Genomic DNA, 12,463 nt, shown 5'->3' with positions numbered 1-12,463 from the left:
CTTCTGTTAATCTTGGCAATTTATATTATTGTAAATATGTATTCATTGCACTTAGGTTGTCAGTTTTACTGGCATATAATTGGACAAAATAACTTCAAATAATTGCTTTAATTTCATCTACATTGGTGATTCATTTATCCTTTACATTTTTTGATACTGGTAATTGGGTTTTCCTCCTTTTTACTAAAATTAACTGAAGGTTTGTGCATTTTATTAGGGTTTTTTTCATAAACCATGTCTTAGTTTTATTTATTAGTTCAATTGTTGATGGGTTTTTTACTTTCATTTTTATTAATTGCTCTTTTGATTTTCAGGATTTCCATTTTGGCATTTTATTGGAGATTTTTAATTTGATATTTCACTATTTTTTTTAGTTGCAAGCACAATTTAGTGATCTGTTCCTTCTCTCTTTTACTCACATACTCATTTAAAAATATACATCTTCTATTAAGTACTACAACAAAGTTTGGAATATTGTCATCTTGTTCATCTCTTTAAATAAATTATTGTTTCTATGCATTATTCTTTGACTCACTCATTCTGTAGGATTAGATTAATTAGATTCCAATTAACTTTCGAACTATGATTCCCTGAAGTGTAGAGATGATCAGAGAGGATTAGTGCTTCTTTTAGGAAGGCTTGTTGAGCACTTTTCAAGGCTGCTCATCTACCTTTGGTTTCTACCTATCACCCAATTCTCATCTATAGCTCCAAAAAGTTGTAGCAATTGCAGCAGCCACACTCAGCAGTTGGGTTAAACTATGTTGAGGGTAGTCGATAGACCTCAAACCCACTGGTGAGTTAGGAGAATATTTTTCCCAAAGGTTGTGAAGAGTTTCACTGGTGGTAAGGTAGATGAGAACAATTTGAAGTACATAAAGCAGAAATAGAGTATGGTCAAACATCAAAGATAACAAGTCAACCACTGCTTCCTAGGCCATTGGGAGTTATTCTGACTTTTGTATTATCACTGGACTTTAATAATTCTGGAAGAGAGAAGGAGAATGACTACTTTATGCAATTCTGCTTCACTTAAATCCAATTCATACTCATCAAGACATCACCCCATGAAGTCATTAGTTCTCTTAAAAAAACAAAGAATGAATAATAACAAAAGCAATCTATACTTCCATGGTCTTTTATTAAAGTACTTTTTATCACAGTGTGGTCTGGAAATGATTCATTTAATATTTTGTTTTTCTTTTTTTGTGAGGTTTTTATTGCATTAATACATGGTCAATTTTTGTGAAGGTGTCATGTGCAGCTGAGAAAAAAATGTATACTCCTTTCTATTCCTCTTCAGTTTTCTCCAGAAGTCAATCATATCAAACTTTTCTAAAAATCTATTTAACTCCAACTTTTTTATTTTATGGTTATATTTATCTAGCTCTGAGCAGGGAAACTCAACATTTCCCATTAGTATGGTATAACTGTCTGTTTCTTCCTATAATTCATTTAACTTTTCCTTATTGCTGCCTCTGCATTTTTTAGATTAATTGAAGCATAATAGATTCTGCCAAACTTCCTTATTTTCCCCTATATGTATCTTTGTTTCAAATTTGTTTATTATACATAATATATTGTTGAATTCTTATTTCCAATCAATTCTGCAATCCATTTTATAGATGAGTTCATCCCACACCTCTTCACAATTATGTTTACAGTATGTTTCCTTCCATTTTATCATCTTACATTTATCTTTTGCTCTTTTTTTATCTTATATCTCTTTTCAAATCTATTTTGCTTCTGACCACTGCCTTCTTTTATCTGCCTTCCTTTTATCATTCCCTCTTTCTTTTACCCTTCTTCTATTTTTCTGTTAGGTAAGATAAATTTTGATTACCAATTGACTATGTATGCATATTTCTCTCTTAAAGTAATTTAGATATGAGTGAGAGTAGAGCATTGCTATCCTACTCAATATTTCCCTACTAATGTAAAAGCCGTTTCATGTTTTTCTCTTTTATGAGATACTTTTCCCTATTTTTCCTCTTCCTTCTTTTTATCCTAGGAAACACTTCTTTTCTCCTTTTTCACCTACACATTTACTTTACATCATCTTAACATAATCATATCTCTATTGTGTCCCCTTATAACTCTCTTATTAATAATAAAGGTCATAAAAGATACATGTATCATTTTCCCACAAAAATAAAGTTTAATCTCATTAATTCTTGTTTATCTTCTAATGCTTCCCTTATGACTTGTATATGAAAGTCATATTTTCTATTCAGTGCTATTTCTACTAATTCTTTTCATCAGGAATGCTCAAAAGGCCTTGTATTTCATTAATATCTATTTTCCCTTAAATGACTGCACTCGGTTTTCCTGAGTAAATTATTATTGGTTGTAATCCCATATTTTTGCCTTCTGGAATATAATTTTCCAAGCTCTCTACTCCTTTAATGCAGTAGCTGCTAAAGCATGTGTGATCCTAACTGGGGCTCCACTGAATTTGAATAGTTTCTTTCTGGCTGTTTGAAATATTTTCTCTTTGACTTGGGAGTGTGAAAATAGAATTACCTCCCTTTTGTCTTTTAATGTAATCAATCAGCAATTTTTAAAATGATTAATCAAGAACTTGGAATTCTCCTACTTTCTAACTGAATTAGTCAGAAACTTGAAGATTCTTTTGATAAAAATTCACACCCTCAGAGACAAGAGGTGGATTCCACAGGCACTGCCCCCTGGGCACTGCCAGAAACTATGAATGTTTCCTGAGATGAGAGTGGGAGATATGATGGGTGGAGAAAACTACATATAAGTAGAATCCAGGGAGCCCTCACAGGATTCCAGCAGGACTGGTTTCCAGTGGGACACTCTCTTCAGCAAGACGTGCTCTTCAGTGAGACTCTCTTTGGTGGTTCAGTCTCTGAGGCTCACACTCTCTTTTGGTTGTCCTTTTTTGTTTTTATTTTGTTTTGTTTTCAGAAATAGTTCTAAGCATCTGGAATTTTTTGGTGCTTCCAAGATAACTTGAGCTAGGGAAAGGTATGGTCACTTCTCTCCTGGTCTGCACTCTTCATGAAGGGTTCTTGATTCCTTGGGATTGCAAATGATACTGCTCCTCAGAGTTTTCATTCATTCTTGACTAAAAGTGTTTTTCCCGTACCTTGAACTATGTCCCAGAACTTGTTAAAGACAATGGAATTATCAAATAATTTCTTTTCAGGGCCTCTACTATCTCTTTACCAAAAATGACCTTCCCTACCCTTGAACTCTGACTCAGAAGTAGACATAAGCAATTGAGTTCCCAAACTGTCTCTGGTCCTATGTACAGTATTGACATAGGGGTCCCCCATTGTCTCTGAATAGTTGATAGGTATTTTTAACACCTCTGGCTCGGGATTTTCCAATAAGGTTGCTGCTTCTGTCATCTCCTGGTCCCACCACTCCCATATCCTCTACCCTTGTGTCAGAGATCTCTCTTTCTAAAATCCTAAATTGTCTTGTGCTGGAAGAATATCTCACTCTGTCCTTTCATTGCCTCACCACTAAAGAATTTAATTTAAGTCATTATTTTAAAATTGTTTGGAAAGAAATGTTGGGAAGACTCTAGCTGAGCACTTTTGTACTCCTTTGCTCCACCCCTATAAGATTTATAATACGTCTTAGAGGATTTTTTTTTTGCTAAAAACACATTTCAAACTATAAACTAATGTGTACTATTTTAGAACATTTACTAAAATCATCAATGTGATTATGCCTGTGAACCAATTTGCCACCTTTATATCATAATAAATAATGTGTAAGAAACTCTGGACTTGCTCTTTCAGAATGAGACTGGCTATATCTCTCACCCAGAGTTCTAGGGTTTAATACCTGAGGGTCTTGGTGTGTCTGTCTCCAATGTCATCAGTTTTCATTCCAGTGCATTCTCTCCAATGTCATTTATCAGTGATTAGAACACCACTTTCATTTAGTCAATTTCATGAATTAGATTCAATTAAGGGATATTAATAAGAAATTACAATAAAAGGAGAACCAACTTTTCCTCCTCTCTACCCTAGGAGCACTTTCTCCTCTATACCACCTTAGTTCCTGAGAGAGTGTGAGCTCATAATTAAAGCAGCTATGACTAAGCTTTCACCCCAATAACATTACCAAGTTTACTGTATTATGCAATATCACCAGTGGATAATTTGTTGTTGTTCCCTCTCAGCTATTTTCAACCCATATCTATGCTGGGTCAAGCAGGTTGCAAAGGACTTGGCTCTTCACCAGAAACATCAAAATAGTAACAAAGTAAATGACATAAAAATTAACATTTATGCTGAGATGAAATATTGACAATGGCAAATTGCAAATGTGAAAAAGAAGTTATTTGAATATCCATTTCTAGGCAATGGAACAATAGATTTGCTGAATCGACACATTAACAATATTAATAAATAACTTACATTTGTGTACTGCTTTAAATTTTCAAAGCATCTCATCTCATTTAATTTGATCCTTACAAAAAGTTTGTGAGGTGGTGTTATAAAGGTATTATTATCCCCGTTTTACAGAAAAAATTAAAAACAGAGAAGTTAGATGTCCAAGGCCACACAGTTAATAAGTTTCTGAGGCAGGATTTGAACCTAGGTTTCTTAATTCTAGATTCAACACTCTTGCTACTACGTCTTGTGGACTTTTGTAATAAAAGGTTAAATAAAAATGGAAAAGGTCAAAGATAAACAAGAGCCAGAAGGCAAAACATTAAGGACAGTACCACTTTTCTCTATCAATTGGTTTGATACAAAATTTCCCCACATATAATATCTAATTTGGGGATGAAAATTCCTCAGCACTTGGAAGAAGTACCTTGCTGTCCTTTTCCTACATATTCTGAGCCATTACCTGAGTGAAATTGCCTATCATGTAATAAAAAAGGTGATACTAAGCCCATACACATGAAGAAAGCTAGATGGACTGAAGGACTATTATTTATAGCCCAGTTTATAAAAAAGGAGAGACCTTGTTAGTATAAGTACAGTAGTAATACTGTACTACTCAACAAAATATTGGCATGGCTCTTGTAAAGCATCCAGGAGGAAATTAGATGTTTTAAACTATGGAACTAATGTGAATCATTGCTAATAGCTGCTTATTTATTACCAACATAAAAAGATAATTTGGCTGAGCTAATGAAGTAATTCCAGCTTTTAACTGAATGTTGGTTATTAATTGAATGTTGCTAAAAAAATCAGTGAGGAAAGAGACACTAGGGAGTGAGCAGAACACAAAAGCCAGCTTTCACTCCAAAATATTCATATTTTTCTTGATTAAAAAGCACTTCAATTCAGCTATGATAAAATTCCAGCCAAATAAGTTTGGGAAGATTGGAGCGGACAAGATCTCCATGGGGGAGAAATCTGAAAAAGAATGAAGATTAGAGTTGTGCTATGTGGAGAAAAAGGCATAAATGTCAGAGCAGAATGAGTGGAAGATTCTCCTTTGGTCTCCCTGCTTATCTCTCTCCTATTGGGCAAATGATCCTTGGAACTGGGAATCAATCTAAAGATGTTTAACCAGTCAGTCCAGTACCTAGAAGGAAGACATTTACGTATGTCTTTGACTGGGTGCCTCTTACGAAACTCTCTACTCTCTTCACCAACATCATCACTATGGACCTAGTTCTTATACAGTATCAAATGGGGAGTGAAGGATACTTCTCACCTGGATCTTGGACATGGTCCCAAATACAGAACCAATTTGTCAAGTGAATTATGGTTGTGCAAGGCAGGGATAGAAGCAAATATAGCTTCAGTGAGCAAAAATGGAGATTTGTATTTTATTTATTAAAACCCATAGAAGCTGGTTTTGAAATCATGGAGAGATATCCCTGGGATATAGAGAATAGTGGGGAGATTTTGAAGCAAAATAGAAAAACTAAGACTCCACAGTGTCCTTCTTGACACGAGCCATCAGCCTTTTTCCCCTTAGGTACATTTTCAGTACCCCAGAGGCCATCCTATAAACAAGCTCCTGGCATCCTTCTTTAGTCTCTCACTTCCACCTTTCAGTTCATGACCAGATTACAAGAGCCATATCTCTGCCTAAAACTGCCTATTGTGTTCCATACAAGTATAACTATCTCTAGGACATTTTCATTTTTTCTTCAATGAGTTCAGTACCTTGTTCACAATCTTTCCACATAATCCCTGCCTTCAGATTGGTAGATTTCAATGTGTATATTGATGTTCTCTTGACTATTCCTCAGTCTACTAAAGTCCCAAGACATATTCTTCCACCATATCTCAGCTATACACAGAAGTAGTCTTATCACTATTATTTTTCCATTTTTCTTTAGGCTTTATAATTCCTCACACTACCCTTTGACCTCCCTATGACCTCTAATCCTTTTTCCCTCAGTACTTTCTCAGAACCCTCTATTTCCCTGTCTCCAACCATTGGTAAATTATCCATTATCTTCTTAATTCGATCTCTTGCCCCTTTATCCTATCACTAGTTCTGAATTTTCAAACCTTAGCCTTGTATTATTCCTACAACTCCCTTCCTTTGAAGCTGTATGTATGTGCTATGAATGGAACAGGAAAAATCATGAAAGATCAACACACACAAAACCACACTGATCTGATCCACTACAAAATTATTTTCAGTCATCTCAATGGGGCCCTCGCTGCAGCAAAGCAATTATTTTAAACTTCCTTAACCAGTTTGCTCTCAAAAAACTACCAGATATACTTGATGAGATCCACAGGAATTCCAATAAGTTATGCCTGAAATTCCACATTACAAAACTAAAAATGTATAGAATTGCAAGTAAGGCAAGTGAACTGAATTAGTCTAACAATTTTAACATACATTTCCCAAAATTATAAGATTCAACTTGTTTTTCTCCCTGCTTTCCCTGTCCCCTCCAAAAAAATGACAATCAATTTTATCTAAGTTATTCATGTTTTATGATGCAAAACTTATTTCCTTATTGGTCATTTTAAGAGAATGCTCATATAACAACCAAAACCCCAAAATAAAAACACAACTAAAATAAAATGAAAAATGTCATACATTAATCTGCATTCCCACTTCAACAGTTCTTTCTCTGGAGGTGGATAGTGTTCTGTATCATGAGTCCTTCTGAATTGTTTTGGATCACTGTATGGCTGAGAATAAGCCAAGTCTTTCACAGTTGATCATCATATGATATTGGTGTTACTGAGTACAATGTTCTCCTGATTACTGAAAAGATCTCTTAAAAGACATTGGTGTGGACTAAAATTGAATAGGGAGAACATATTAAATTACATTTTGGGAAACTGTACAGAACTTTCAATAATCCCAAAATGCTCCCATACATATATTACAAAAAAAACTTTTACACATTAATATTTTCCTAGTGATACAATATGATGATGAATCACAAAAATACAACTCCTAGAAAGAATAAAAACAGGATGATATCCAAAATGACAATGGGTATCAGTAGGCTATAATATCTCAATCATAATTTCTTTCAGACAAGAAATATCATAAAAATATCATCAGGAAACTGTATGTAATGAGAGAGACAGACAGAGAGAGAGGGGGAGAGGGACAGTCACATTTGCCAGGTCCTCATGTGCATATCATTACAAAATTATGAACTTCTGCATATGAAATAGTTCTGCTCTACAGTTAGAATGAGAAGAATATAAGTGTCTACCTTCTTTCAAACATTAGAAACCCTAAATGAATTCATTTACATATTTAAGAGGAAGAATTCAGATACCTCTAATTTTAAACCTTTGTCTATTGGCCAGAGCTTGGGAAGAGTAGACTACTCTTAAAGGCGTTTGGCTTTCCTTCATGTATGCTTAAGATAAGCCTAACTTATTTTGAAAGTCATAGAGTTTCACTGGCTGGCCTCCCAAATCTCTTCATGAAATGAAAGTAACAAATGACAACATTTCTCTGTTTTCCCTCTATCTCTAAAGCAATAATTATAATACATTTATGGACATTCCATCAATCCTATTTTTTCAGTTTATAATTATGACTAGAGGGTCACAGCACAGAAATCACTTCCCTAACAATAGTCCTTTCATTGCAGCTTCCAAGAAAAATAAAAATTCTTTCAAAAAATGTAAATTAAAATGTTAGTTAAAATAGATCTTTAATGAAAGTTTATAATGCCATCCTCTACCTCCCAAAGATACCTCTGTTTGAAAGCTAACTCTTCTCATTTCTAATTGAGGCAGTGAATTAGATAATTCTCATAACTGATTCAGGCAGAGTTTAGTGGGATAAGGACTTTAAGTTCCTATGTCAAAGAAGCATCTTTAAAAACGGAGTGCTGTGGACCTCCATTTACCTATTTGCATGTGAAGGTGAGATGTTTTTGAAATACTAAGAATATTGTAACACCAGAAGGCCCCTCATCACAACCCAGCTCAACTAATCTGAAGGGAAAGAGGGAAAGTTAAGCAAAAATCTAAAGAGCTCTCTTGAAAATATTAAGATGGAAATGGCCATTCTTTTCAGGGTAGTGACACATAGCGACATACAATAGGAAGGGGCTCACCAGGTCTCTAGGAGGTGAATGATGAGTCACTAGCTAGTAAATGACAGCTTACTGCCCAGGACCCAGGTTTTCTGAATCCTAGTCCAATGCTCTCAATATTTCATATACTCTGTTATTACCTTTTAGCAAAATTCAGTTTAGTACAAAAAAATTATTAAGTACCTAATAGGTACCAGAAACTGTCCTTGGGATATAAAAACAAAAAAGAAAAGAGACACTATCTTCATGGAGCAATCATTCTCTTAGAAAAAAACTATATATCCACAGTAAATATAAAATCCAGAAAAATAAATAGCAATATTTTAGGATGGGGAGGAGGACACTAACATCTAGAAGAATGAGAAAAGACCTATAGAGGAGATGACATTTAACTTCAATCTTGAAGGAAGCTGGGGATTCCAAGAGACAAAAGTAAGGGACATTTCAGGTTGGAAGTACAGACTTCAAAGTCATGGAAGTAAAAGATAGCATTTTCTATAGGAGGAACATCAAGTAGTCAGGTTTGTTTAAAATGGAGAGTGTGAGAAGAGACTAATATGAAATTGGTTCAAAATAAAAGTGTCATTTCCCTGAGTTTTTTTTTTCACTTTTATCTTTCTTACCTCAATACCTAACATTGCTTTGGCATATAACATGTACTTAATAAATGTTTGTTGAACTTAAAGGACTAGTTGGTGACAAATGATTTCCAGCCAGAAGTGTTCTATCTATGTGACACATTTTTCAAATGAAATCAAATTCAGAGGAAGTTTTGCTTTGAAAACTTTCTGAACATTTCCTTCAAATAACATGAGGCACCCTGAGGTTTTCCAAAGCATGCTTTCTGGAAATAACAATCCCTTACATCAATAATCTCTAAAGTAAGATAGAAGAGAGGCAGTGTATCTTGGGAAAATGCAGGATTGTTGCTTGACCTGAAGGTAGGTATAATTAATCAAATGGGGAGGTGGAAAATTGGCTCACATCTCTGTTTCCCATCCCCATCTCTATAGTCCCACCCCATTTTTGGCCTTGTCTTTGACATAACTATACTAAACCTCCTTTAATTCATTCCCATTATTTCCCTTCCCACCACTATTTTTCTTGATGCTACTCATGATCTGAACCCATCAGAAAATTATAATCAAACCTTAATAAATTATCCACAGAATCAGTAAAAGACACTACCAACCTCAATCTCTGATTGCCTTATAGAGACCACTGGTACCTCTTAGGGGGTCCAATTCTATGTTAGGTTAATGATTAAAATGGGTTCCACCTCCACACAAATACTTTTCTTTTTTTGACTGAAAAAACTGAATCATAAATTAAAAGGAAATAAGGATAGGTGATTGATATATATATATATAAAATATCCTTGCTTTCAAACCCAATCTTCTTAAAAACTTCCCTCGACATCTATGGCTTTACCAACCTTCCAGTCCTTGAAGTTCTTACTCTCTCCATTATCCTTGACTCATCTGAAACTCTTACCAATGTTGTTATTGCCTAATCTGGGATACTATTGAATGCCTATCTTCATCATTACTAGGCCACTCCTCCCTCCTTCTCAGGCTTCTTTGATGTTTAAACATTCAAATTCCACTCCCACTTCTAAGGGGATCCCCAGAGCCTCTGTCCTAGGTATTCTCCTCTTCATATGTTCTTTTTGTGACTTCATTGTATTTAATTTTAGATTTATCATTTCTATGCAGATGACTTACAGATCTATACACATCTAGTTCTAATCACTCTCCCAAACCGCAGGTCAATATTATGAACTGCCTAGTGTATATTCCAAATTTGAAGTTCTATAGCAGTGATGGTGAACCTATGGCATGGGTGCCAAAGATGGCATGTAGAGTATTCTCTATGGGCATGTGGCTGCCCTCCCACCTCCCCCTAGAGTTTGTTACTAGAAAAGCAGAGGGACTCAGATGGAACTGTTTCCCTCACCCTCTCCACCATGCCTGATGACATTTTTTTTCACTTCACCTACCCCTCTGCTTTAGCAGCCCAATGGGAGAGCAAAGGGGATAAGGTGGGTAGCTCACAGGTGGCAGAGCTGGAGGGGAGCAGAGCACTCTGGCCATTCCCCACCCCCAGTCTACACTCACTGAGGAAATTCCTTACTTCACCCACTCCTCCACCCAGCAGCCCAATGGGAGCTCTTTCTCCCTTCCCTGTGTGGGGTAAAGGAGGAAGAGGTCACATCTAGCACTTAGTGGGAGGGGAATAGCACACAGTCTGGAGGGTGAGGTGGGAGAGGAGGCCAGTACTCTGTTTCTAAAAGATACCCCTTCACTGTCCTATAGGCATCTGAACTCATTATGTCCAAATTAGAATCAATTAATCTTTTCTCCCAAAACCCAGGCCTCTTCTGATCTTCCTAAATTCTGTTAATGGCACCACAATATCCTAGTTGTGGGGGGGTCTGTAACCTTGGTGTTTCCCTTCATTCCTTACTTCCCTTTATGCACATACCCAATCAATAGACAATTCTTGTCATTCATATGCCTCTCTCTCATCCCCTCTGTTCATATAGCCACTATCTCACCATGGGCTCTCAACATCTTTCCCCTGGACTACCATTATAGCCTCCCTGTTAATTTCCCTAACTCATTTCTCTCCCCTCCCTGATCTATTTCTGTAATTCTGCCAGAGTGATTTTCTTAAAGCTCAGATATGGTCATGTTATTCCCCTGTTCAATAAACTCCACTAGCTCCCTATTGAATCTAGGATCAAATATCTCATTTTAACTCATCCTTTTAAATTTTTTCTATTTTTTATGTCTAATACTGCATATAAGTATTAGTATAGTAGTACATTACATAATTTAAAAATTAATAAATACACATTGTTGGTAATCTGAGCTCCAAAACTTTTTCCTGAGGTGCCTGATAAAAAGAATCCATAGCCCAACACCCATACTTAGATGGGGAAGTCATTCTTTTTTTTTAAACATTTATTAATATTCATTTTTAACATGGTTACATGATTCATGCTCCTACTTTCCCCTTTGCCCCCCACACTCCCCCCACCCATGGCCGATACACATTTCCACTAGTTTTGTCATGTATCCTTGATCAAGACCAATTTCCAAATTGTTGGTAGTTGCATTGGTGTGGTAGTTTCGAGTCCACACCCTCAATCATGTCCACCCCGACCCATGTGTTCAAGCAGTTGTTTTTCTTATATGTTTCCTCTCCTGCAGTCCTTCCTCTGAATGTGGGCAGCGTTCTTTACCATAAAGCCCTCTGAATTGTCCTGGGTCACTGTATTGCTGCTGGTACAGAGGTCCATTACATTCAATTTTACCATAGTTTATCAGTCTCTGCGTACAATGTTCTTCTGGCTCTGCTCCTTTCACTCTACATCTGTTCCTGGAGATCTCTCCAGTTTGCCTGGAACTCCTCCAGTTTATTATTCTTTTTAGCACAATAGTATTCCATCACCAGCATATACCACAGTTTATTCAGCCATTCCCCAATTGAAGGACATCCCCTCCTTTTCCAATTTGTTGCCACCACAAAAAGCGAAGCTATAAATATTTTCGTACAATTCTGTTTATCTATAATCTCTTTGGGGTACAAACCCAGCAATGGAATGGCTGGATCAAAGGGCAGGCATTCTTTTATAGCCCTTTGAGCATGATTCCAAATTGCCATCCAGAATGGCTGGATCAGTTCACAGCTCCACCAGCAATGCATTAATGTCCCAGTTTTGCCACATCCCCTCCAACATTCATTACTCTCCCCTCCTTTCATTTTAGCCAATCTGCTAGGTGTGAGGTGATACCTCAGAGTTGTTTTGATTTGCATTTCTCTAATTATTAGAGATTTAGAGCACTTTCTCATGTGCTTATTGATACTTTTGATTTCTTTACCTGAAAATTGCCTATTCATGTCTCTTGCTCATTTATCAATTGGGGAATGGCTTGATTTTTTATACAATTGCTTTAACTCCTTGTATATTTGAGT

This window comes from Gracilinanus agilis, chromosome 1 (genome assembly GCF_016433145.1).
Source record: "Gracilinanus agilis isolate LMUSP501 chromosome 1, AgileGrace, whole genome shotgun sequence".
Classification (NCBI taxonomy): Eukaryota; Metazoa; Chordata; class Mammalia; order Didelphimorphia; family Didelphidae; genus Gracilinanus; species Gracilinanus agilis.
This window is presented reverse-complemented; position numbering follows the sequence as displayed.